Below are 27549 nucleotides of genomic sequence, written 5' to 3'. Positions count from 1 at the left end.
TTCCTACAACTCTTAGTACAATCTATACATAAATCCACTGTGTACATTTGTTGCCATCATCATTCTCAAAACATTTGCTTTCTACTTGAGCCCTTGGTATTAGCTCATTTCCCCTCCTTCCCCCTCCCCCTCCCTCATGGACCCTTGATAATTTATAAATTATTATTCTGTCCTATCTTACACTGTCCGACATCTACCTTCACCCACTTTTTTGTTGTCCCTCCCTCATGGAGGAGGTAATATGGAGATCCTTGTAATCAGATCCCTCTTTCTACCCCACCTTTCCTCCACCCTCCTGTTATTGCTACTCTCAGCACCGGTCCTGAAGGGGTCATCTGTCCTGGTTTCCCTGTGTTTCCAGTTCCTATATGGACCAGTGTATATTCCCTGGTCCAGCCAGGTTTGTAAGGTAGAATTGGGATCATGAGAGTGGGCGCGGTAGCATTTAGGAACGAGAGGAAAGTTATATGTTTCATCGTTGCTACACTGCATCCTGACTGGCTCATCTCCTCCCAGCGACCCTTCTGTAAGGGGTTGTCCAGTTGCCTACAGATAGATCTTGGATCCCCTAACTGTACCCCCCCTCATTCACAATGATATGATTCTTTTTGTTCTTTATGCCTGATACCTGATCCCTTCTACATCTTGTGATCACACAGGCTGGTGTGCTTCTTTCATGTGCGCTTTATTGCTTCTGAGTTAGATGGCAACTTGTTAACCTTCTAGTCTTTAAAACCATAGACTATCTTTTGATAGATAGGCTCCATAAGCTTTCTTCACCTCATTTGTTTATACACCCACTTTTTGTCTTGAGTGATTGTGTCGGGAAGGTGACCATCATGGAATACCAATTCCTTAAATTCCATATCTATAGGCTTAAGTCTTACCCACAGGAAGACTATTTTTATTTTATCCCTGGAACAAAATCTTGCAATAATTTTCTCTTTTTGGGTAAGTCCATCCTGAATCACTTATCCTTTAACATTTACAAGAATTTATCTATAACCAACCCCATTTACATAGTCTCATTCATGCTATTTCCACAATAATTGCTAATAACCCTATTTTTTAGAATCGGAAGAAAGCATCAGCATCAATATCCCATTGCCACTGAGTTGATTTCAACTCATGGGTACCCTATAGGACAGAATAGTATTGCCTCATAGGTTTCCAAGGCTGAAAAAAAATATCTTTATTGTGAGTTGGGTGAAGGTTTACAGAATACATCCGTTTTCCATGTGACAGTTCACCCATATTTTGCTTCATGATATTGATTGCAGTCTGCTCAACGTAATATCACTTATCGCACTTCCTCCTTGTATTTCCTGTTTCCATTCCCCCTTCTTTCCTGACCCTTCTGAACTTTATCTTTGAATAAATTATATCCTTTTGATTCAAATAGTTGATTAGTGTTACTTTTTACCTTATAGATCTACCTATTGTTTGGCTGAAGATTGAGCCAAGGGAGTGAGTTCAGTTCCAGATCTGAAGGTGCCTAAGGACAACAGTCTTGTAGGTTCCAAGAATCTCTCTCTGAGCAATACCCCTAAACTTTTAAAATAAGTTTAAACTTTGTTGCACATATTTCTCCTATTCTATCACAAAATCCCAAAGCAAATTCATTATCATTGTGTTGAAGCTCACTCATAGAGACCCTACAAGATAGAATAGAACTTCACCCTTTCATTTTCCAAGGCTTAAATCTTTACCAGAGCAGACAAACTCATATTTCTCACATGGACCAAATGATAGGTTAGAACCACTTACTTTGTGGTTAGGAGCTCAATGAGGAGTCCACTCTGCCATTAGAGCTCATTAAGAATGCTATCCAGGATTCCCTAATGCTATCCCTCTCAGATCAGTTGGTAGTGGCAATAAATGTAGATCTTAAAGGGGTCAGACTGCCACATCGTAACTCTTCCTTGGGGAAGATGGTGGGTTTGAACTGCTGATTAATTAGCCCTTAAGTGCTTAATTACTGCCTCACCAGGGTTCTCCTTAACATCAGAACAGTGGACACTTATTGGTTTATCTTGCTGGTCTCTGTTCCCTAAAAATTGCACTTCATCCACAGGGTTTTCTTCCACAACACACAGCTGCTAGTGTTTTTGGTTTTTTTCTCCACATGACTTCACCTTCCTGGTCAAAGCTGATTTGTCCAGTGCTAAACACACAATGAAAACATAGCCATATTTGCACACTACAAAATTTGAAGTGAGACAGCAAACTATTTGTTGAGTTTTTTGAATGACAGAAGTCTAAAAGGAAGTGTTATGATACAGGACACAGTGAGTTTTGATGTCCAGGATCTATGCTGGGGACCCGGTTGGCACTCCAAATGACTATTCAAAGTGATGGTATGAATTCTCCTCTTCCATGACCTACACATATAATAGATATAACCACTAAGTCCATGATTTGACAAATGTCTTGTGTGATTGAGTTTTGGTTCCCCATAGGATTAGATCCTGAGACAAAGGTTTTAATTAAGCCATTTTTGGGGGAGATATCAATAAGGAAATGGGAAACAGAAAAGGGAAAGAAGGCAGCCAATGAAAAGTACATTATCAAACAATTTAAAATTGTGAGCAACTGGAGGTTAATCTACTGGAGACACTGTAGAAAATCCACTAGTTATTCTGCCCAGAATGGGAGGGAGTGTGGCTATTTGTCCAACAACTCCTATGGGTCATTGGTTAAGGGTTACTGCAGGAAGCAAGAATTAACTCCACAACCTCCTAAGCCATGCATGCTCAGCTACAGTGGTCTACAGAAACTAGAGAAAGCAGGAAGAGAGATGTGCTGGCCATTCGGAATTAGGCTAGCATGCCAAGTTGTCAGACATGTCAGGTTCTTGCACTATCATAACTTGTGAGATATACCACTGGTATTTCAAACACAAGCATAGTTACCCGTGGTGGAAAATTTTCAGAAAAGCTTACAAGCTAAATAGACTAGAAAGAATAACCTGCCAATCTACATCTGAAAAAAATAGTGGTGTTTGTGGAGCACATTGATAGCAGTGGAATATTTTTTCATATAGTGCAGGATGATGAACCCCTCAAGTTGGAAGACACTCAAAATATAATTGGGGAAGAGCTGTCTCCTCAAAGTAGTGTTGACCTTAGTGATATAAAGTTTCCAGGACCTATATTTGTTGATGTGGCAATGACTCAAAATGAGAAGAAACAGCAGTACTGCAATAACCACTAACAAGAAGATGGGATGCATGAAATATGGATCTAGAAAAATTGGAAGCCATGAAAAAATGGAACACATAAAGATCAAACACTCTAGGTGTTATTGAACTGAAATAGACTGGTATTGGCCATTTTGAATGTCATAATAATATGGTTTACATACCAGAGTAACAAATTTGAAAGGAATGGATGACTTTCATGTTAAAAAAGAGAATGTTTCAACATCGATTCCAATGTTCACCATTGTTAGGTGTAGGATATATTACACCTACAAGGATGAATAATTAATAAAGTTATTATTCAAATTGACACACCAACCACTAATGCTAACAATAAAGCCATTGAGGATTTTTACCAACCTTTTCAGTCTGAAATTGATGAAACATGCAATCAAGATTACTGATGACTTGAATGCAAAAATTGGAAACTAAGGAGGAGGATCACTAGTTAGAAAATATGGCCATGGGGATGGAAGCCACATGGGAGATCTCATGACAGAATATTCCAATAAGGATGGCTTATTGATTGAACATTTATTTTTCAGTGATGTAAACAGTAACCATAGACATGGATCATGTATATTGGATAGAAATACACAGGAATTAAATCAACTACATCTGTTGAAATAAACTACTATATATACTCGAGTATAACCCAAGGCAACTAATTTTACCCCCAAAAGCTGGGGTGCTTTTTCAGCATAAAAAATGTGCAGAAAAAAACTCGGCTTATACTCAAGTATTTACGGTATAAAGAAGTTCAATATCATCAGTCACGAGACTGGAGACCAACTGTGGAACAAACCATCAATGGCAAATTCAACTCGAATTCAAATAAAATTAAAACAAGTCCCCAAGAGTCAAAGTATGAATTTGAGTATATCTCATCTAAATTAGAGGATATTTCAAGAAGAAAGTTGACACATTGAAAACAAATCACCTGAGATGATAAGAGTTCTGCAATAATATCAAGAACATCATAAATAAAGAAATTCAAGGATAATTAAAAAGATAGAAACTAAAGAAAAGACAAAATGGATGTCACGTTGAATGTGGAGTAGCTGAAGCCAATGAAAGAAATGATGAAGTACGAAAAAGAGAGAGAGAGAAATATAGAAATAATTGATGAAGTAAAGACGCTGAATAAAGAAGCTGAACATAAAATTTCAAAGGGGAATTCAAAAAGATGGAATAAAGAATTATATGAAAAGGTGCAAAGACCTGGAATTAGGACAGCAAAAATGAAAAGCATGTGCATTTCACTAGCTGAAAAAATGGAAGAGAAATTCAAAATACAGAATTACACAGATAGCATCAAAAGAAGATGAAAGGGATTCACTGACCACATGAAGCCCCGGCTCCACAGCGCTGAGTCCAGAAGACCAAGATAGCATAGGGTTCTCACTGCAGATTGCTCTGAGAGTACTCACAGTAGTAGGCCCTGGATCAACTTGGGAAAATGTAGAACTCAAAATAAGAAGACTAACCTTAGGATATGATAGGCACTAGTGGAATTCCCATTTGACACCTGACCTCACCTCCATGGCTCAACTTTCAGCCCCCAAATAGGAGACCTATACTGTCAACGATGTACAATTCAGAGCCCAGCATTTGTCAGGGAGTTACTCAGAAGGCAGGAAGGAATGGGAACCAAAGACCAATGGAAACGGCAAACAAAGGGAGGGAATAGGAAAAGTAGTATTGCATTGTAGGTATTGCAATCAATATCATAAAACATTGCATGAATTGTAAGGAAAATCAATTTACTCTGTAGATTTTCCCTCACATCACAATCAAAACAGTGTAAAAAGAAAATAAGTCATATGACCGAGTACACTGGTAGATCTTGCTGAAGACCAATTTCCAGTGTTAAAAGATGTCACTTTGAAGAATAAGGCACAGCTGAGCCCTAGTGGTATAGTGGTTACAAACATAATGCGTCAGAACCAACCCAGTTGGGTTGCTCAACACAAGATCAGCAGTTCTGCTCCCATACAAAGTTCCAGTATTGGAAACCCACAGGGATATCTCTCCCCTGTCCTATAGAGTTGCTAAGGGTTGGAATCAACTTGATGGCAGTGAACTGAATGTAAGACAGGCTGACTAGAGACACAAATCAAGTGCCACTCATATATGTGCAATAAATAGTTTTCTATCAAGAAGTCATTATAATATTTCTATTTCAAGGAAATATCCCAGGCCAGTCCAACTCAAGTCCATAAGTCCAACACTAGCCCATAAGTTCCTTTCCAACTTACGCAGTTACATGCAATGATGCAGAATGCAGGGATGTCAAAGGCCAGTGATTGCAATGTCTTGTGGACCCAAGGTCGATGGAAGCATGGCAAGACTCTGGCAGCTCTCAACGTGGGCAGGAAGCAGTCAGGTGAATGCAAAAAGAAGGGGAGGTTCCCAGGGCCCTCCTTATGAGAAGGCCATGGCCACAAAGAGGCAACATCAGGCTATGGTGTGATTGACAGATTGGATACCAACCTTACACTTTTACATATCTTCAAACTGACATAAAATTATATAACTATCATACTATGGCATTTTCAATCACCTCATATGTACTTGAAAATGGACAATAATTATGAAAGGTAAAATAAAAGTTGATGTCTTTTAATTATGATGCTGGTGAAGAATATTGAATATTCCATGGACTTTCAGAAGAAGGAACAAATCTTTCTTGGCGGAAGTAGAGCCAGAATGCTTCCTAGACGTGAGAATGGCAAGACTTCATATCACATACTTTGCACATGTTAACAGCTGAGCATAGTCCCTAGAGAAGGATATCATACTTGATAAATTGGAGTGGTGAAAAAAAGAAGAAGGTCCTCAATGGGATGAATTGGCATACTGGCTGCAAAAACAGACTCCAACATTAACTGTGAGGAAACAGAATGTGGGTGCTATGAGTTAGAGCCAAATTAACTGTGTCTAACAATGACAACTCCCCTCCCCCGCCCCATCTGTCAATTTGCTGCACTGTGGTAGCTTGTGCTTTGCTGTAATGCTGGGAGTTAGTCCACTAGTACTTCAAATACCAGGCAGGATCACCCACGGTGAACAGATTTCAACACAGCTTCCAGACTAAGAACTGACAGGACGACAAAACAATCAGTCCACTTCTGAGGGATTCACCATTGAAAACTTTCTGCATAGCAGTAAAATATTGTCTGATATAATGCCAGAAAATGAGCCCCTCAGATTGCAAAACAATCAAAATATCACCGAGAAAGAGAGCTTCCTCAAAGTAGAGTCCACCTTAATGATAACTCAAAACCTCACAACAGGAGCTGGAGATAACATCATAATAAATGGAGAAAATATTGAGGTTATCAAGGATTTCGTGTTGCTTAGATTCACAACTAATGATCATGGAAACAACAATCAAGAAACCAAATAACATATTGCATTAGGCAAATCTACTGCACATAACCACTTTAAAGTACTGAAGATCAAGAATTTCACTTAGGATTAAGTTGCGCCTGGCCCAAGGCATGGTATTTTCCGCCACATCTTATGCACGTGAAATTTGAACATTGAATGAGAACGACTGAAGGAGAACTGGTGCATTTGAATTAAGGTACTGACAAAAAATACTGAAAGTACCATGGGTGGAGAGAAGAACAAACAAATCTGTCTGAGAAGAAGTGCAGCTAAATGTTCGTGGCAGATAGGATGGCGAGACTTCATCTCCTGTACTTTGCAGATGTTATCAGGACAGCCCAGTCCCTGGAGGACATCATACACATTACAGTGGAGGGGTTGCAAAAAGAGGAAGACACCCGATCAAATGGATCGAGACAATTCCTACAACAATGGGCTCAAACATAACAAAATTTTTGAGTATGGAGCAGGACCAGGCAATGTTTCATTCTGTTGTGTAGGCATTATTATGAGACAGAACTGACTTGAAGGCATCTAGCAACAAAGTGTACTAAAGCTTTCTGGCACCTTCATTTGCTGATGGATTATAATTCAAAATGAGAAAAATCATTGCAACTATTCATTAATAATCAGAACATGAAACGTGAAAAATAAGAATCTAGGAAAATTGGAAATCATAAAACACGGAATCTGACCTATAAAGATCAGTATCCTAGGCATTGGTGAGTTGAAATAGTCCCTTTGAATCTTAAAATGATAAGAATGACTATGCTGACAATAACAAATTCAAAAGAATGTCTCTTTCATCCTCAAAAAGAGCATTTCTAGATCTATCTTGAAATGCAATGCTGCCTGTGACAGAATAATATCTATCTTCACACGCAAGGAAGGCCGGTTAATAGAACCATTATTCAAATTTTCTCACAAACCACTAAAGCCAATGAAGAATTGTACCAACTTCTTTAGTCTGAAATTGATCACACATGTACTGAAAATGCATTAATAATTGCTGACAATTGGAATGCACACATGGAAACATAAAGGAAGGAAGAGTAATTAGAAACTATGGCTTTGGGGATCGAAAAGAAGCTGAAGAATGCACGAAAGAATTCTGCAAGAGCAATAACTGCCTCATTGCAAACATCTTTATTCAACAACAGGAGCGGCATATATACATGTGGAATACACAGGAATGGAACTGATTAAATCTGTGGGAAGACATGATAGAGAAGCTCAATATCATTGAGACAAAATAAGACCAGGGGCCAACTATGTAACAGACTATCAATTACTAATATGCAAGTTCAAGTCATACCTGAAGAAAATTAAAATAAGAACGCAAAAGAGCCCAAATACAGCCTACATTATATCTGTGGTAGGCTGGGGTTTCTAGAGAAACAAACCAGTGATACTGATACATGTAGAAGAAGGAAATTTATATCAATAAATAATTTTACATTAAGAAGTCCACACAACAAGAAACCCCAGTCCAACTCCAGCCCATAAATCAGATGCAAACTAGAGGCCCTTCCAGACTCATGAAGCTGTTGGAGGAATAGCCCAAGAAACAGGAAAACCACAGGTTGGTGGAGGCAGAGTTGGGAGAATCCAAAGTCAGCAGGCAGTTGGCAGGCCACAGACAGCTCTTAGGGTCAGCAGGTCTCATGGTGATTGCCATCCCAAGAAGCTAGCCATAGGGTCCAGGGTCTTTTCATCAGGAAGAAAAAGAGTGAGCCCATTCTCCACAGTCTACTTATAGCTATGAAATAGGTCACACCCCCAAGGAGATTGTGACCTGCACCTTCTGAAGATCCTGATCAAGCTAAATTGACACCAAACTTTACTATCACAATATCTCACCTGAATTTAGAGCCTATCTCAAGAATGGTTCGGACATATTGAACATTAATGATCAGCTACCAGAAGACTTGTGAAATAGCATCAAGGTCATCAATCTTTTTTTTTTTTTTGTCATGTGAACTGGGGCTATTTATTTATTTATCATAAATTATTTTATTGGGGGCTCCTCAAAAAGATCATTAATAATACAGGAGAGAAAGAAAATACTACAGTGGATATCAGAGGAGATTGTGAAACTTGCTCTTGAACCTAAAGCAGCTAAAGCAAATGGAAGAAATGATGAAATAAAAGAGTTGAACAGAAAAATTTGAAAGTCCAGCTTGAGAAAATAAAGTAAACAATTATATTGTAACGTGTAAAGACCTGGAATTAGGAAAGCAAAAGGAATGAGTACAGTCAGCATATCATAAATTGAAAGAACAGAAGAAAAAATCCAAGCCTTGGACTAAAATGTTGAAGGATTATTTATCAAACTATTGAATGATGCAGGGAGAATCCAAAGAACATGGAAGGAGTATACAGAGTCTCTGTACCCAAGAATTAGTTGAGGTTCTACTAGTTCAAAAGGCCAAGAGGAAGTTGAAGCTGCAATGTAAGCATTAGTGCAAAGCAAGGAAGGGATAGGAATGGAAATATTTCAACACGCTCATGCAGTGATAGTCCATGTCAAGAAATTTGGAAGATAGCTATCTGGCCAACCAACTGGAAGTGATTAATATTTGTGTCCATTCTAAAGAAATATGATGCAACAAAATCTGCAAATTAATTTAAAATAACATTAATATGACATGCAAGTACAATTTTATTGAAGATAACTTTAAAAGTAGTTATAGCAATATGTCAACAGGAAGCTGCCAGAAATCCAGGCTGTATTAAAAGAGGGCATGAGGCAAGGTATATCAATGCTGATTTCAGATGGACCTTGGCTGAAAACAGAGGATACAAGGAAAATGCTTACTTATGTACTATTGACTATGCAGAGGACTTTACTGTGTATCATAACAAACTTTGGGTAGCATATGAATACATATGAGAACAATTGGAATTCCCGTACATTTAATTGTGCTCCTGTGGTACCTGTACACAAACCAACAGGAAGTGGTTCGAATAGAACAAGGGGATAGTGCGTGGTTTAAAATCAGGAGAGTGTGTGTTGTGGTTATATCCTTTCACCATATGTGTTAGACAGGGTTCTCTAGAGAAACAAAACCAGGACATTTATGATTTGATAGATAGATAGAACACGAAGGAATATAACAGCTAATTAGTCCACATAGCAGTACAGAGGACTCAGTTTAACTCACTTCCATGCAACAGTAAATATGGCAGTACAGCCAGGCAGCAAACTGCAGAACTAGGTAAGGCAGCCACACACTGGTCTGATCACCAGAGAGCAACTGAGAGATAGGTGTGGCTTGCTGAGCCATTTATCTCTTTGCCCACGAATCAAACTGCGAACTTATTAATCCCACATGTTCTTATTGGCCAGGTTGGCACTATAAACCTACCTATCTATCACACTATACTTATTCAAATAATCTGAGAAGCTGCTCTGTATGAAGAAGTTGAGGCATCTGAATTGGAGGAAGAATCATTAACAACCTGTGTTATGCAGATGACCCAATCTTGCTGGCTGAAAGTCAATAGGCCTTGAAGTACTTAATGATAAAGCTCATATAAATTAGTCTTCAACACTAAGAATACAAATGTCTTCTCAACTTAACAAATATAAACCCAAAACATCATTACAAATAGAGAAATGTAGCTAAACTCTATTTTACTTGGACCCACAATCAATACTCACAGAAGCAGCAGTCAATAAATCAACGTATTTCATTGGAAAAATCTGTGGTAAAAGACCTCTTTAAAATGTGAAAGAGCAAATGTTTTACTTTGGGGATTAGCAAGTTATGCCTGATTTTAGCCTTGATATTTTTAATCACCTTAGATGCATGTGAAAGGAGTCTTAATTTCAGTGTCTGGTATGGGTTGAATGACTCACAGCAAGGTTGGTGGTTCAACCCACTTGCTGCTCCACAGAAGAAAGAGGAAGCTATTTGACCCTGTAAAGATTTACAGCCTTGGAAACCCTATATGGTCACTATGAATAACAAAAGACTTGATGGTAATGTTTGGCATATGCATGTGAAAGATGGACCATACATAAGGAAGACTGAAGAAATTATGATGCCTTTAAAATATGATGTTGCAAATAATTTTGAATATACCACGAATGCCCAGCAGAACAAAGAGGTCTGTCCCAGAAGAAGTACAGCCAGAATGTGTTTTAGAAGTGAGGATGGTAAAACTTCATTTCATATACTTTGAACATGGTATCAGGAGAAATTAGTCCCTAGAAAAGGACAAAATACTTGGTAGAGCATCATCAAAAAACAGGTAAACCCGGAATGAGATGGATCAACACAGTGGCTGTAACAATAGGCTAAAATATGACCATTGTGAGGATGTCACAGGACTAGAAAGGCTTTTATTCTATTGTGCATAGGGTCACTATAAGTGGCAGTGCGTGAGTTTTTGTTGATTAACAACACTGGGATATGAGCAATGTCCCCATGGCATATGCTAAACTGTCACCATGCTGGACACAGTTGATCTTTGTGGCTTTAGAGGGTAATTATTTGGAGGGTTATGATTCCACTGAATTTTTTTCTGTGTATTCAAACTATTCCATCCTAAGATTCCACAGATCTATCCAAACCAAGCTCACTGCCATTGAATCAATGCTAACTCATATCGACCCTACAGGACATGGATAAAATTGTACCTGTGAGGTTCTGAGACTGTACCTCTTTACAGAGTAGAGTCCCATCTTTCTCCCGAAGAACAGCCGGTGATTTCAAAATACCGACCGTGCAATTAGCAGCCCAATGTGTAACCAAGAACTATTCAGGGAAGCTAGAGGGAGAGCATGAAAAGAAATGAGTAGTTGAGGTGGCTGGATGCACATCCATCCCTTTGTTCTACTCTCTATGACTTTTTCTGAGTTCATTCAAAAGGTAAATTAAGACACAAAATAGAATTCTACCCAACCCTGCTATATGCCTAAACAGTATCCATTTTTCTCATTCTTACTACTAATAGAAGCTCAATTTTGTTTAGGGTGATAATGTACCTACTTAAATCGCTCACTCCTAGGCTGCCTTGCAGCTATGCATAAACATTTGACCCAGTTTGGGCCAAATATGTGTAGGTGAAAGATACTGAGTAGGACTCCCAAGAAAGTTTTTGTTGTTGTTTAAGGCAAAACACTTCTCTGGCATAACCCATTTCATTTTTGTCCTTGGCTCTTCTGCTGTCATGCTCCCTAGTCAGAATATTGAAAGATGGGAGAGTCACATAGGTTACATGAGTTTGGCAGACCAAAAAGCATGCATTCTCCTATATCCAAGATGAGTCCCTGAGCAAATACGCCAGACCTAGGCTACCTATTTCAAGACTTACTATTGTATAAGACAAACCCCTGTGTGGTGCAAAGGGTTAACACAATTCACTGCTAAGCCAAAGATGCCTTGGAAGAAAAACCTGGCAATCTACATTTAAAAATTCAGCCCTTGAAATCTTCATGGAGCACAGTTCTACCCTGAATCATATGGGGTAACTGTAAATCAGAATCAATTCAGTGGCAACTGGTTTGGTATTTTTGGTGTTAATATAAGAAAAATGAAGCTTTTGTGATTAGACCACTAGAGTCAGTTTGTTTTTTTCCCATGTAGCCAGATACAATTTGGACTGATAGAGAAATAATTAAAAGAATGTAGAGTTAAGTAAGCGTAATGATTATGGAACTAATCATTTAGCAATGGGCTGCTAACCACAAGGTCAGTAGTTCAAATGCACCAGTCACTCTGGGGGAGAAAAGTGAAGCTCTCTGCTTCTGTAAAGATTTACAGTCTTGGAAGCCCTATATGGGGTTGCTATAAGTTGTAATCAACTTGATAGCATTTTATTTGTTTGAGTTTGGTGACTAGTACGTAAGCTTTGAGGGGGTAGTAATAGATACTTTGAATACTATTCTTAGCACTATAGGTATTATGTCTTTTGCAAATGGGTAAACGAACAAAAGCGATATTCATTTTGTGTTTTCTGTAGTTTGCCTTATTCTTCCAAGAAGATTGCTCAAGTGTTAAGACCCAGTCTTCTCAGGCATACTTGAATAAAAGAATAACTGATAGACACAGACTTGAACCCTTGCCTGTGTGATCATTGGTGTGTCACTGTTTTTCAATCCATTTCTCATCTGTGAACTGGGGATTACACACGTAGGCCACAGGGTTCTTTTGGAAATTCAGAGTAATATGTGTGTCTTTGATTGAGTGCCCGTGCATGCCGAGCTTATTCCTGAGGCCTGGGTGCAGGGAGGCTATTTGAGATCTGATGGCAGGGAGTGGGAATAGGAAAGCGGACGCAAGACTGAGTTAGGGGGAGAAGCAATCACAATGGGAACGGGGTGTTGAGGCTTTTAATGTAGGATACAGGGGCTTGATTCCCCCAGGACTTCTGAGCAACATGGGTTCTGTCCTAGAATTGTCTACCAGAAACATGGGGCTGGGCTCTTCTTCGCCTGTAGTGGTGTTGAGCATTCCTCCTAGTAAGGTGACCTCTCCTACCTTCCTGGGTTTGGCTTTCCATGCCTTTGAAAAGGCTTCGAGGCAGAAGGACATGGAGAGCTGCGTGCTGCACAGTTGTGATAAGACACCATTTCAGCAGGAGCCTGCACTTACATAGAGCCTTTCGCCACTGCTATGATGGATATCAGGAGGAGCCCTGGAAGTGCAGTGGTTACAAGTTGGTTTGCTAACTTCAAGGTCAGCAGTTCAAAACTACTAGCTCCAAGGAAAAAAGATGGGGTTTTCTACTCCAATAAAGAGTTGTAGTGTTTGAAACTCGCAGGGGGCAATTGTACACTGCCCCACAGGATCGCTATGAGTCGGTATTGACTGGAAGGCAGTGAGATGGTGTCGGAGATGGGTCAAAGGAATGTAGCATGGCAACCCTAAGAATCTGCTACAGAACCATAAAGTGCCTGGGATAGATGAGTTTATTGTGCTTGGCCTTTTAAAACCATCAAACGGGCAACAGTTAGAAAGTCAAACATACCAAGTGTCATTGGAGATCCGGGGAAAGGAGAGAAACACTGCTAATGATGCAGGTTTGCTGCACAGCAATCTGGCAGAGCTTAGTGAAAGTCCATTGAATGGACCCTAGGACCTAGTGAGCCCCTCCTGGGCGTACAACCAAAGAAGCGCAGTCACTGAGTTGACTTTCATTCCTCGTGACCCTATCAAACAAAGCTGAATGGTCCCATGATTTTTCAAGGCTTCTATTGGGAAGTAGACAGCCATGCCTTTATCCCACAGTGTGTGGAAGACGGCTTCAAACTACTGACCTTTGTGTTAGCAGCCAAGCACTTAATATCTCCCCCATCAAAGCTCTCTCCTGGATGTATAAAAGCAAACAAAACCCCAGTTGATTCTTCCTCATTAGCAACCCTACAAGGCACAATAGAATTGCTGCTTTAGGTTTACAAAACTAAATTCTTACGACAGCAGACAGCCTCTCTTTGCTCCATGGAATAGCTGGTGGGTTGGTACTGCTCACCTTGGGGTTAGCAGCCCAACACATATTTCCTGGGTATATAGGCCAAGCTATTTATCCAATTCACAGGGCCCTTGGGACATTTTTACAAGAATGGTCACCACACTGATACCTGCAGTAGAGAAGAGTTGGAGCCGAATTGGATGCCAATCAACAGACAACTGAAGAAGGAAACAAAAGAAAGATGATGATTGCTCATGACCAAGTGGCACGCAGCAGCACATACAATTGATATGCAGCATGACAATAACTCTTAATGACATTGCAAGGAGTTGAAAAGTTCAAAAACAGAATGAGATTTATATTGCAGTACCATTCATGGAAGCTGAAAGCCCATTCACCAAGCAGCATGGTCTAGTGCACATGGCTGTATGCCTATAAGGACACACACACACCAAGCACCCAGCAGGGGGTATTAGTCTGAAGAGGGGAATGGAAGTGATGTGAATGTGGAAAAGGAGGGACAAAACACAAGCAGGGCCTGACATTGATCAGGGTTCACAGTGTGCTATAAAGTAGGCATGATTAATCACTTCCCTGTACCAGAAGACTGAGCTAGATTTTTAAAGCAAATCGAGTGCCTGGAACACAATGGTTGTTAGCTGCTGTTGAGTCAGCCTCCATCCCAACTCACTGTGACAACCAGCTCCCAGTGAGTCCATGGGCAATATTCTCCCTGGTCCTGCACCATCTCTTTGGTTGTGCATCAGATTGTGATTCAAAGGGGTTTTCGTTAACTGGTTTTCAGAAGAAGAAAGCCATGCTCTTCTTCATCGCTCATCTTAGTCTGGACACATCACAGAAACAGGTTCAGTCTCAAAGCCGCACCCAACCAAGCTTCCCCATTTCAGTATCATAGCAACGCAGAATCAGTTCAGTACCTCAGCAATAACCAAGCATCCCCCTGACAAATGAGTGTTGGATGCACATGAGTTTCATTGTCTTGGACTCAAACCCAGATCTCCCACATGAAAAAGGAGAATTCTACAACTGAACCACCAATTTACCCTCAGAATATAATATGTATCCAGTAAATGGTTATTAAGAATGTGGCTGCCAGGAAAATCCAGCAATTTCCTGCCAAGGCTTAACACTAATATCTTCCCCCACACACTAGAAGGCTGCAGAGGAATGACTTTCTCCATGCCAGCCCTGGTATCTAGACAAGGGACCCTAACACTGAGCCACTGAGCCCCAGCAGGCTGGGGAGCAATGTCAAATTGGATGAGGGACAATCCTGGTTGAGTTAGTTTCCCTAAGCTTGCAGGGCAGTTTAGCATGTCCACAGCTGTGTTCAGAATAGCCATGCGATTACCACCGAGAGAAATTCTACATGCTTTCACACCCCATGCTAGTCGTTGCAGCCATCGTTGAGTACAGTTCATGCTCATCACTATCTAGAACTCACGGTGACGCTGTGGGTGAGCCGTTGGGCAGGTAACCTCAAGGTTGGCAGTTCAAAGGCACCAGTTGTTCACTGAGAAGAAGGTGAGATGATCTGCTCCTGTAAAGATTTAGCCTGAGGAATTTTATATAGGGTCACAGTGAGTCAGGATCAACTCAATGGTGTTGGTTTGGTTTATTAGACCCACTATCAGATCATATTTAATGTTTTTATTAACATGTATATTTGCCACAAATCCAATGTCTTTTATTTTTATCACTGCATTTCAATACAATTTGTGCCTTTGTGATTCTGTATTTCATTGGAGGTATTTGGAAATATTATTCTGGGGAGTGGGCAGGTGTTCCATAGCCTTTCCTAAATGCCAAAAGGATCCATGGGGTTGCAATGGTTAAGACCCTCTAATAGAGTTTATCAAAGAGCCCTGGAGGCACAATGGTTAAGTGCTCAGCTGCTATCCAAAAGGTTGAAGGTTTGAACCCACCAGTGGCTCTGTTCTTGGAAGAAAAACCAGGCAACTCATTCTTGTATAGATTACAGCATAGAAAAGACTAGAGCAGTGGTTCTCAAACTTCCTAATGCCACAACCCTTTCATACAGTTCCTCATGTTGTGGTGACCTCCACAACCATAAAAATATTCTCATTGCTACTTCATAACTGTAATTTTGTTACAGTCACCCTGTGCAAGGGTCCCACAGGTGGAGAACCATTGGTCTAGAGAGCTCTGCACTGATGCATTGAGTCACTATGAGTTGGACTGGACTAGAAGGTTCCTAAAAAAAACACCAACAATCCTTTTTTACCATGACCTTGTTAACTCAAAAAGATTAATAAGCAAATTCACAAATGAGGACATCCAGTTGCCCCTCCAAACTGGACAAGCATGAGTTAAATGGTGACCTTGACCCCACGGTGTCTTCCAGTTGGTGCCATGCTGCCTTTATTCCCTCTGCCTCTCAGTTCTGTGGAGAAGAAGGGGAAAGGGAGGGAAAGAAAAAGAAAGAAATGAAAAGATAATTTTCCCAGCTTCTTCACATCACTGAATTGAACTTTACTTTTAATAAAAGTATTATGAAATGGAAATGGTGCTTTCACTATTTTGCTTTTAGGTGATATTCAGAGACATGGTGCTGGTAATTATTTGAGCCGGGGAGGTTAATGTGCGGACTTTCTGAATATGGTTGAGCCAGCATGCCCCCTTCCAGGCCTAGCATTTCCCTGGACTATGAGAAGTTATAGACAGTCTACCCTCTTCTTCCTCTGACTTCGCTGCAAACCATGGACACACTGGTTCTGACTTGACCTGGCTCCAGTACAGAAAAAAATATCCTCCTTGCATAATTGTAGTGCTTGCATTGGAAGGCACCCAGAGACAAATCTCTCATCTGGTGGCATAATGGGTTATGTGTTGGGCTATTAACTGCAAGGTCAGCAGTTGGAATTCACCAGTCGCTCCTTTGGAGAAAGATGAGGCTTTCTTCTCCCATAAAGAGTTATAGCCTTAGATGAGTATAAAAACTCAAAATGCATTGGCAGAGATTCCACAGAGAATAAGCCTCCATTAAATCCCCTGGGACCATTCACCAGGGATGGGATTAAACCCTGCTCACCGTCAGTACATCAGAAAGTGTATTGTTGCAGATATGATTAGGTTAAACATTAACATCTTATCATTTGTCTTTACTCTTAACACGTTTTCATTTGTTCTTTTTTTAATATTCTGCTTTCCTTTTTATTGAAAAAAGTAACTAATGTCACTAAACAAGTAGAGAATTTGTTAAATGAGAATCTAATCGGTTATGTAAACTTTCATTGTAAACATAACACAATTTTATTTTTACAAAGAGTTATAGCCTTGGAAACCCAGGAGGCCGGAGTATTTTCTCTCGATAGGATTGTTATGCACCCAATGGCAATGAGTATTGTTGGATTTTGTTTCTTTATTGTTTTCTGTAGCTATGGTGGGGTATAGGGGTTATGTGTTGTGCTGCTAAACGCAATGTCTGAAATGGCAAATTTGAAATCCCCAGCCACTCCAAGGGAGAAAGATGAGGCTTTCTACTCCCCTAAAGAGTTCTAGTCTCAGAGCAGCCAGTCGACAAAGAGAACAACATGGCTGGCCCCACTATGAGACATGATGCCCCTCAGTGACCAAGGGTGATACAGGGGACAGCACTGGAGACACAGTGTGCGAATTGCACCTAACCTGATTCCACCACACCGAGGCAAAGTGTGGTGGAGTGCAGTGGAACAGCAAGGGAATGGAGTGGCAAGGTCCCCAGGGAATGCTGAAAGTGGAGTTTGGGGCCAGGTTGTGGTGCCTCAACAGACTGGATTGGAAAACACTCCTAAGGTCCAACAAATGATCCTTGAACTAACTATAAGCTCTTCTTTCTTGATGTGTTTTGTTTTGTTCTTTGTCAGTGGTTTGTTTTCGTTGTTTTGTTGTCTGGTTGTATACTGTTGCTCTGTTTTCCTCTGTCTTGTTTTCGTGCATGTTAGTGTCTCCACAGGTCTGTCTAAATAAGACAGGCTGGATGAACTATCTGGAGGAAAACAACAGGACCAACAGTTCCGGGGGCAATTGGGATAGGGGGAGGTGCGGGGTGGGGGGTAAGGAAGTGGTGTTAACAAACACAGGGACAAGGGAACAATATGGGACTCAAAATGGTAGTAAGGGGGAAGCGGCAGGCCTGGTAGGGAATGATCAAGGGTAAGATTACGTAAAGAAGAGGTATAGCTGTAACCCAGGTTGGGACGGAGCATGGTAGTGGGACAGGAGGAAAGTCAAGGGAGATGGAGGAGAGAGCTAGGAGTCAAAGTGCATTTATAGAGGTCTAGACAAAGACATGTACATGCAAATATATATATATATATATATGTATATATATATATATATATATATATATGTATGGGGAAATAGATCTCTGTGTCTATATTTATAGGTTTAATATTAAGGTGGTGGCAGGACCTTGGGCCTTAACTCAAGCACTCCCTCAATGCATGAATACTTTCTTTTATTAAATTGGCACTCTACAGTGCTCATCCTCCCGACACAACTGCTGAAGCCAAAGCTGGTGAACAAGTAAATGTGGTGAAGAAAGCTGATGGTGCCCGGCTTTCAAAAGAGATAGTGTCTGGGGTCTTAAAGACTTGAAGATAAACAAGCGGCCATCTAGCTCAGAAGCAACAAAGCCCACATGGAAGAGCACACCAACCTGTGTGATCACGAGGTCCCGAAGGGATCAGTTATCAGGCATCAAAAAACAAAAAAATCACAGTATTGGCTGCACACCTCCATGATACGATTGGCGAAGACAAATGGGTGCATAAGCAAATGTGGCGAAGAAAGCTGATGGTGCCTGGCTATCAAAAGAGATAGTGTCTGGGGTCTTAAAGGCTTGAAGGTGAACAAGCGGCCATCTAGCTCAGAAGCAAAAAAGCCCACATGGAAGAAGCACACCAGCCTGTGCGATCACATGGTGCCAAAGGGACCAGGTATAAGGTATTATGCAAAAAATATATACATACCATATATATGGTATATATATGTATATATATATATGTATATATGTGGATATATATATATATATATATATATATATATATATATATATATATATATATATATAAAAAATAGTGAATGAAGGGGGAAGTGCAGAGTGGAGACCCAAAGCCCATTTGCTGGCCACTGGAGATCCCCTCACAAAGGGGTTTAGGAGAGGAGATGGGTCAGTCAGGGTGCGATGTAGTACTGATGAAAAACACAGCTTTTCCCTAGATCCTGGATGCTTCCCCCCCACAACTACCATGATCCGTATTCTACCTTGCAGGACTGGATAGGGCAGAGGTTGTACACTGGTACGTATAGGAGCTGAAGGCATAGGGAATCCAGGGTGGATGATACCTTCAGGACCAGGAGTGTGAGGGGTGATACTGGGAGAGTAGAGGGTGAGTGGGTTGGAAACGGGGAACAGATTACAAGGATCCACATGTAACCTCCTCCCTGGGAGACAGATGGCAGAGAAGGGGGGGAGGGAGACTCCGGATAGGGCAAGATATGACAAAATAACAATCTGTAGATTATCAAGGGCTCATGATGGAGTGGGGAGCGGGGAGGGAGGTTAAAAAAAAAGAGCACCTGATGCAAAGGGCTTAAGTGGAGAGCAAATGCTTTGAGAGTGATTAGGGCAAAGAATGTACGGATATGCTTTATACAATTGATGTATGTATATGTATGGATTGTAATAAGAGTTGTATGAGCCCCTAATAAAATGTTTAAAAAAAAAAAGAGTTCCAGTCTCAGAAACTCACAGGTGCAGTTCTACCCCAAACTGTAGAGTTGCCATGAGTCGGCATCAACTGGATGGCAGGAAGGACACATAACGATTCAGACCCGGGCTTAGTTTGGGTTCTCACTGAAGCAGACCCTGGCCAAAGACTTAAAGGCAATGAGCTTATTTAGGAAACTCTGAGCATGCAGGTAATGATGTGGGGTTGTGAGCCAGTGGAGGGAAGGCCACCGATAACAAATAGATTGTGAATCCAATGACAAACCTGGGAACCTGCTTCTTAATCACTTAGGAAGTCTCCAGGGGTAGGGTGTAGCACACGCCTCTCAGAGTTTTGCCATCCAAGGAGTGAGGGGCCTGGTCAGGGCTGTTCCCACTGGCATATGTTCCTCAGCACATTCAGCCAGCACCAGCAAAGGGATCTTCAGAGCTGGCCATTGGTGACTGAGGCGAGTACACGGAATCAGGAATTTGGGAGTAAAGAGAAGGAGCACCGGGAGTGTCTGCTACAGATTGGAGACTGGAAAGTCAACTCGTTGCTCCTCAAGGGGACAGGCGCTCCCCTCTCTGGATCTCACTTTTAACATCGATACACAAAGGTCGATTCTGTGAGGGTCACAGACTGTGGACTCCCATAGCCAAATGAGGACCTGTGTGGACTCTGGTTGGCCTGATTATTCACTGCCATCTAGAAGATTCCAACTCACCGTGACCCTGTAAGACCGAGCAGAATTGCCCCTGTGGGTTTCTGAGGTTGAAATTCTATATGGACTAGAAAGTCTCATCTCTGCACAACCCCCACCCTATCCCCCACACCCCGCTCCCCAGTGTGACTGGTGGTTTCAAACTACTGACCTTCTAGTTAGCTGCCCAACACATAACCCACTGTGCCACCAGGGCTCTTTGGCCTACCTAGCTTCTATCCAATGTTATTGAATCGCCTTTGAAAAAATCAGGAGCTTTTTAAGAAAACAGGAATTTTAACTTTCTCTAGAAAAATCGATCTGGCATCACTGGAACCTAAACTAGAGGATCCACAATTCCACGTGGCTCTGGGAATCTCAACATTTCTTCCTCCTGCTCAAAGTAAAATGGTTTAAGGGGACCTTTCACAGCTGGTGGGCTGGTCTCCTTTCTAGAAAGTTGCCTCTGTAAAGAAAATGCATCTTTCTTCCCTTTTACCTAGTTGGGGGTGGTGAGGGTAGCGGGAGCCATTGGGTTAAGAAAAAACAGTCGAGGTAGCTTCAGTTGCCCTGCCAGGGCTTTAGAGTCCAAGCCTTTTTTGCTCCACCTGACTGGCCTGCTGTTTCCAGGGCAGCCCCACCATCTGTTCCCAGATGCAGGGAGGGAGCCGACTTTCCTTCATCACACCTGCCCCAAACTCAGGCCCAGAACTACTGTCTAAACACAGAACAACTTTTTTCTGTGGCCAAATGTGGGACCCCAAATTTCTTCCCTCTTTCCCAATACTCCTTCAGTGACTTGATGACCTGGGCCAGGCTGAGATGAATTAGCTTGCTCCTCACAGCTGGCTGCTGGGTTCCAGTCAACTCCCAGAGGCCACTGGCTGTGCCCATCAGTAGAAGTGGGAGTTGAGAACCCTCAGCTCTTGGCTGAGCAGCTCTGTCAGTCTGTAGCTGTTGACTGTAGCTGCTTCTGACAGCCAGTCTAGCTGGTGCTTTAAGTCATTTCAGTCGCTCCACCTCAGCTGTGATTAGTCTAGTCTCTGTAGCCTCAGAGGGAGGGGAAAACAAAACACCTCAATTACTTTGAATCAGAGTGGGTTATCCTCTTTTAAAAGGCAGAAAGTCTGAATTGGAGGATATTTTGGGGGGTCTCTTTTATGCATTTCACATTTACAAAATAAGAACTAACAGTATTTGTTCCAGTAAGTGGATCAGAACCAACTAAGGGCCCACTCCTCCCACCAGGCCACGTCTCACTAAGAATAGAGGTCCATCACTTGTCTGGCATTTTGTGGTACTGTGGTGACTTTTGTTTTGTGTGATACTGGGAGCTATGTGATTGGCATTTCATATACCAGCAGGGTCACCCAAAGAGCTTCCAGACAAAGAACAGACAATGAAGAAGGAATTGGCTGCCCGCATGGGAAGAATGAGCCATTGAAAACCCTATGGATAGCAGCAACACTGTCAGTTACTAGACCCCCCATGAACAACAGAAGAACATTGTCAGAACGTGTGCCAGAAGATGAGCTCTTCAACTTGGAAAGTATTCAAAATACGGCTGAGGAAGAGGAAGAGCTGACTTTTCATAGGCAAGTCGACCATAATGATGCAAATCGAGTATAGCTATCAGGACCTTCATTTGCTGATGGGGCACAACTCAAAATGAGGAGAAACAGTTCAAATCGTCATTAATAATTGAAACTTGGGATGTATGAAATATGAATCTAGGGACATTGGAAGTCATTAAAAATGAAATGGAATACATAAAGATTGATATTGTAAGCATTAGTTAGCTGAAATGGACTGATATTGACCATTTTGAAACAGAAAATCTTATGGTTTACTCTGCTGGAAATGACACAATCAAGAGAAACAACATTGCATTCATCATCAAAAGGACATTTTAAGATCTATTTTAATGTACAATGCTATCTTTGATAGGATGCTATGTAGCCCCCTTCAAGGAGAACCAATCAATACAACTATTGTTCAAATTTATGCACCAACCACCCAAAGCTGGTGACACAGAAATTGAATAATTCTACCACCATATTCAGTCCCAAATTTGTCAGACTTGCTATCAAAATGCTATTGGAATGCAAAAGTTGAAAACAAAGAGGAAGGATCAGTAGTTGAAAAATATGGTCTTGGTGATAGAAACCAAGCTGGAGATCGCATGACAGAGTTTGCAAGACCAATAAATTGCTGATAGCATATACTATGTTTTCCAACTTCTGTTCTTTCCTCTTTGGTTCCTACATTTGCACTCCAATCACCAATAATTACCAATTTATCTTGATTGTATGTTAGAATTTTGCATGATTAATGATTTCTTCAAACATATGATCAACAACAAAAAAGGTGACCATAAATGTGGACTTCTCCAGATGGAATACACAGAAATCAAATTGACTACACCTGTGGGAAGAGACAATAAAAGAAGCTCAATATCAGCAACTGAAACCAGTCCAGGGGCTGATTGTGGAACAGATCAGCAATTGTTCATATGTGAGCTCAAGTTGAAGTTCAAGAAAATGCAAACAAGTACACGAGAGTCAATATACAACCTTGATAATAACCCACCAAATTTTGAGAACATCTCTGAATAAAGCACAGTGTCATTTTAAAAAAAAAGGAAAGAAAAGATACAAGTGCATGTCAGAAGAGACTCTGAAACTTACTCTTAATCAGAGAGTAGCTAAGGCAAATGGAAGAAATGATGAAGTAAAGAGCTAAAAAGAAAATTTCAAAGGACAACTCGAGAATACAAAGTAAAATATTATCACAAAATGTGCAAAGGCCTAGAGTTAGAAAACCAAAACAGATCATATTCAGCATATCTTAAACTGAAAGAACTGAAGAAAAATGTCAAGTCTCGAGATGCAATATTAAAAAAATTCTATGGGAAAAATATTGAAGGAAACATCTGAGGAAGATGGAAACAATATGGAGTCACTGTATCAAAAAGAATAGACCAACATTCAACCATTTCAGGAGGTAATATATGAGCAAGAACCAATGGTCAGGAAAGAAGAAATCCAAGATGCATGGAAAGCACTAGCCCAAAACAAGATGCCAGGAATTGCTGGGATATCTATTGAAATGTTTCCACAAGCCGATAAAGCACTGGCAGCACTCACTCATCTATGTCAGGAAATTTGGAATACAGCTACTTGGCTAACGGACTGGAAGAGATCCATATGTGTATACATACCAAAGAAGGGAGACCAACGGAATGGTCGAATTATGTAACCCTATCATTGGCATCACATGTGAGTCAAATTGTACTGAAGCTAATACAACAACAGTTGCATTAATTCATTGACAGAAAGTTACCATATTCAGCATTCAAGAGCCATCGTGGCACAGTGGTTACAGGTTGGATTGCAAACCCCAAGGTCAGCAGTTCAAAACCACCAGTCACTCCGTGGGAGAAAGGCAAGGTTTTCTACTCCCATAATGAGTTACAGTCTCAGAAACTCACAGGGGCAGTTAGTTCTACCCTATACTATAGGGTCAGGATGAGTTGTCATCAACTACAAGGCAGTGAGTTTGGTTTCCCAGAGATTTAAGCCAGATTCAGAAGAGGATGTGGAACAAAGGATATCAGATATCAGATGGATCTTGCCTGAAAGCAGTGAATACCCAAAAGATGTTTACTTATGTTTCATTAACACCCAAGGTATCTGACTGTGTGGATCATAACAAAACATGGATAGTTTTGAGAAGGGAATTCCAGAACACTTTGTCTTGCTCATGTGAAACTTGTACATGGATTAAGAAGCAGTAGCAAAATTAGAACAAGGGTAGATTGCATGGTTTAAGAATCAAGAAAGGTGTGCATCCAGGTTACACCCACTTATTATACTTTTTCAATCTGTATAGTGAGCAAATAATCAGAGAAGCCAAATTATATGAAGAAGAACACAGAATCAGATTTGGAGGAAATATTATTAACAACCTGCTATATGCAGACGACACAGTTTGGCTTGCTGACAAGGATGGGGGACTTGAAGCACTTGCTGGTGAAGATCAAGGATTGCAACCTTCAATGTGGGATACAACTCAACACAAAGAAAACCAAAGTCCTCACAACTGAACCAATAGGTAACATGATGATAAATCGAGAAAAACTTGAAGTTGTCAAGGATTTTGTCTTGTCTGGATCCACAAGCAATGCTCCTGGAAGCAGCAGTCAAGAGATGAAAAGATACATTGCACTGGGTAGATCTGCTGCATAAGAGCTCTTTAGAATGTTGAAAAGTTAGGATGTTACTTTAAGCAGGAAGTGCACCTGATCCAAACCATGGTATTTTCATTGGCCTCATCTGCATGTGAAAAGCTTGCCATTGAGTGAAGAAGACCCAGGTAAACTGTATGAATTTGAACCATGGTACTGGCAAAGAATATTGACAGTACCATGGACTGCCAAAAGAACAAACAAAATCTGTCTTGGAAGTACGGCCAGAATTCCCATTAGAAGTAAGGATGGTGAGACTTTGGACATGTTGTCAGTGGAGACCAGTCCCTGGAGAGGCATCATGCTTAGAAAAATGGAAGGGCTGTGAAAAAAGGGTGAAGGCCCTTGAAGAGCTGGATTGACACAGTGACTACAACAAGAGGACTGAGCATAGGAACACTTGGGTGGATGGAGGAGGAGCTGTTATTGTTACATTCTGCTGTGAATAGGTTTGCCATGGACCAGAACCAACTGGATGGCAAACTAACAACAACAACAACAACAACAACAGGGAGAGACATTAAAAAGCCAAACTCACTGCCATTGAGTTGACCTTGATTCAGAGCAACCCGTGAGTTTCCCGAGAGTGTAACTTTTCACAGGAGGGGAAAGCCTGTTTAACCTACTACTTAGCAGCCCAGCCCATCACCAGGGCTCCACAAGGATAGCGAGAAGCACTGTTAGGGCTGGATAGGGCAGAGGCTGTATACTGGTACATATGAGGGCTGGAGGTACAGGGAATCCAGGGTGGACGATACCTTCAGGACCAAGGGTGTGAGGGGCGATGCTGGGAGAGTGGAGGGTGAGTGGGTTGGAAAAGGGGAACTGATTACAAGGATCCACATGTGACCTCTTCCATGGGAGAGGGACAGCAGAGAACCGGGGAAGGGAGACTCTGGATAGGGCAAGATATGACAAAATAACGATGTATAAATTACCAAGGGCACATGAGGGAGGGGGGAAGGGGTGGGAGGGGGAAAAAAAGAGGACCTGATGCAAAGGGCTTAAGTGGAGAGCAAATGCTTTGAGAATGATTGGGGTAGGGAATGTATGGATGTGCTTTATACAATTGAAGTGTGAATATGGGTGGATTGTGATAAGAGTTGTATGAGTCCCTATTAAAATGTAAGAAAAGAAAAGAGGAGAAAAAAAATGATTAGGGCAAAGACTGTACAGATGTGCTTTATACAATTGATGTATGTATATGTATGAACTGTGATAAGAGTTGTATGAGCCCCTAATAAATTGTTTAAAAAAATGATCCTCAATTCTATCTGAATCTTTGCCAGGGCTGCAAGTTGCCTTAATAAACACGAGCAAAAAAAGTACCTCTGGCAGCAGACCGCTCAGGTTCAAATCCAGGCTCTCTAACTTATTGACTATGTGACCTTGGACCTCTCTGTGCTTCCAAAGACTCACTTTCCAAAAGGGAAGTCATAAGCCAACTTTTCTTATTCCTCACTGGGTTGCTTTGAAGATGAAATGAGACATCTGTCTAAAAATGCTTCTGACCATCCCTTGGTTCTCAGAGCTCCACAAATGCTATGGATTATTGTTTTAAGATTATGAATGCTTTTTTTCCAAGGGTAGTGCAAAGATTAACATCAGTGCTACTTCTCTCTGACAAAATATAAATCCAAATTTCTAAATAGCAGGGTCTGAACGGATGCGCTGTTAACAGCATCTTGCTTTTTCTCCCATCACTTGTCACAGTAAATCTGATAAGAAATGCTGGGCTAGGGCCTGCAGCCAAGCCCCTCACTGGCAGAGTGCAGGACCTCAGGTTGTTGGCAGGTCAAGGGGCATCACAATGGCAAGAGGAGACTCCACAAAGGGCCCCTGATTCCTCCCCCACGCCCCCCTTCCCCACGTTCAGGGTGAAACGTCAAAATACAATTTTTTTTGTCACCTGGTGAAATAATGAGCCCCATTCCCGTTGCCTTGGTATCATCAGAGCGCAACAGCCACGTGGGGTAATCGCTGTCTCCGTGTTAATGCTGCTCAGTTCAAACATTTTCACAGGCCCTGGCGAAATGAAACCCGTGCTTTCTACCTAGGTGGAGTTTGAGGCGATTCAGCCCATTTGCTTCTGCTGAAGAGGCTACCTCAGAAAAACAGGAAATAAAAACATAGAGGGTGCCATTGACATTAGGTTTCTCGTTTTCTTCCTTTCTTCCCTACCTTCCTTTCTTCTTCTTGCCCTTCTCTTTCTCTTTTCTTCTTTCCCTCCCTTTGCTCACGTCTTCCTGGCTGCCTTCACCGTCCATCTTCCCTCCCACACTCCTCCATTTCTTCTTCGCTCTTCTCTCCCCACCCCCACCTTTCTCCTTTCCTTCCCTGCCTTTTCCCTTCAGCCTCCCAGTCCCCCTCCTTCACTCTCTCCCTTTCCTCCTTCCTTTCCCCACCTTGTTTTCATCCAGTGATTTGTACTGCTTTCTTCCTCTCATCCCACCCCTCCCCATTGCTGGAGAAACATCAGTTCCTTGTGGCGCTGGTTTTTTGGCGCCAGACACTGTTCTTTGTGTGCTCACAAGTCTGCGTCCTGTGTGCAAACATAAGACAGACATATGATCAGGGTTGGACAGAAGATGGGATTTGACAGGTGTTCTGCACCCGAAATCTCTAGGAGGCAAAGGTAAAGTCAGGCTCCTGCCTTTAAGGTTATATCTCCCATTGTAACTGCATCCCACAGAGGCTCCTGCCTCCTGGCCACCTGAGGCCTGCTGCCTGCCTTCCTCTAGCTCCTGGGGAATTGGGGCAGCAGTGGCAAGAACAACAAAAATCCCCAGGAGTTGACAAGAAGGGAGGCTGCCTTGCTCAAGAGACGGCCCCCTCACCCACCTGCATGTTGTTG

At 41.5% G+C, this 27549-nt stretch overlaps 1 long non-coding RNA gene across 1 annotated transcript; it reads right to left on the bottom strand.

Annotated features, from left to right (window-relative positions):
• Nucleotides 1–15354: 15354 nt before the first annotated feature.
• On the bottom strand, nt 15355–27234 carry LOC142436520 (uncharacterized). The gene is made up of 3 exons (XR_012781984.1): nt 27101–27234; nt 26605–26796; nt 15355–16436 (listed from the first exon to the last, which is right to left on the bottom strand). It is a non-coding gene; the product is annotated as an uncharacterized LOC142436520 (long non-coding RNA).
• Nucleotides 27235–27549: the final 315 nt, after the last annotated feature.

The sequence above is a fragment of the Tenrec ecaudatus genome, unplaced genomic scaffold, assembly GCF_050624435.1.
Source record: "Tenrec ecaudatus isolate mTenEca1 unplaced genomic scaffold, mTenEca1.hap1 Scaffold_380, whole genome shotgun sequence".
In the NCBI taxonomy this organism is placed as follows: Eukaryota; Metazoa; Chordata; class Mammalia; order Afrosoricida; family Tenrecidae; genus Tenrec; species Tenrec ecaudatus.
This window is presented reverse-complemented; position numbering and strand designations above follow the sequence as displayed.